A 1082-nucleotide genomic window follows, 5' to 3' on the forward strand; every position below is an offset into this window, starting at 1 on the left:
AAAAACAAAAGGGAAGAACATGCTCAGCATTTCTCAAGCTGAAAGAATTGAATTAAAAATTAAAGCCTCGGGTTACAATATCGAAGGATGCTATGGGCAAAATATTGAATGGCCCCTAAAGCATCAAAAGAAGATGGAAGGGGTTTCCACCATCTTTCCATCTCTCAGTCAATCGTGGCCCAGAGACACTTCTGGAAGAACCATCGTGATGACCACCCAAGGAGAACTCCAAGTGCAGTTCAAACTCGTATTGGTGGGTGATGGCGTTACTGGAAAAACGACATTTGTGAAACATCATTTGACTGGTGAATTTGAGAAGAAGTATGTAGCCACCTTGGGAGTTGAAGTCCATCCCCTTGTGTTCCACTCTAACAGAGGACTGATTAAATTCAATGTGTGGGACACGGCTGGTCAGGAGAAATTTGGGAGACTGCGAGATGGCTATTATATCCAAGCCCAGTGTGCCATTATAATGTTTGATGTAATCTCAAGAGTTACTTACAAGAACGTGCCTAACTGGCATAGAGATCTGGTTCGAGTATGTGAAAACATCTCCATTGTCTTGTGTGGCAACAAAATGGACATTAAGGACGGGAAAGTTAAAGCAAAATCCATCATCTTCCCCCGAAAGAAGAATCTTCAGTACTATGACATTTCTGCAAAAAGTAACTACAACTTTGAAAAGCCCTTCCTTTAGCTTGCTAGAAAACTAATTAGGGATCCTAACTTGGAGTTTGTTGCAATGTCTGCTCTTGCCCAACCAGAAGTTGTCAGGGACCCAGCTTTGGCAGCACAATATGAGCATGATTTAGAGGTTGCACAGACAACTGCTTTCCCAGACGAGGATGATGACCTGTAAGAGAATGAAGCTGGAGGCCAACGTCAGAAGTCTAGTTTTATAGGCAACTGTCCTGTGATGTCAGTGGTGTCACGTGTTTGCCACTTTATTATATAGCTAAGCAGAACATGTGCTAATCTTTGGGATGCTGAAGGAGATGAATGGGCTTCAGAGTGAATGTGGCAGTTAAAAATACCTTCATTTTTTGGACCTGCATATCTAACTGTTGGAATGCAGGATCATT

General features: G+C 42.3%; 1 pseudogene; it reads left to right on the forward strand.

The window, feature by feature from the left end:
* Positions 1–208: 208 nt before the first annotated feature.
* LOC102819763 lies at positions 209–859 on the forward strand (annotated as a pseudogene).
* Positions 860–1082: the final 223 nt, after the last annotated feature.

Source organism: Chrysochloris asiatica, unplaced genomic scaffold, assembly GCF_000296735.1.
Source record: "Chrysochloris asiatica unplaced genomic scaffold, ChrAsi1.0 scaffold00062, whole genome shotgun sequence".
Taxonomy (NCBI): Eukaryota; Metazoa; Chordata; class Mammalia; order Afrosoricida; family Chrysochloridae; genus Chrysochloris; species Chrysochloris asiatica.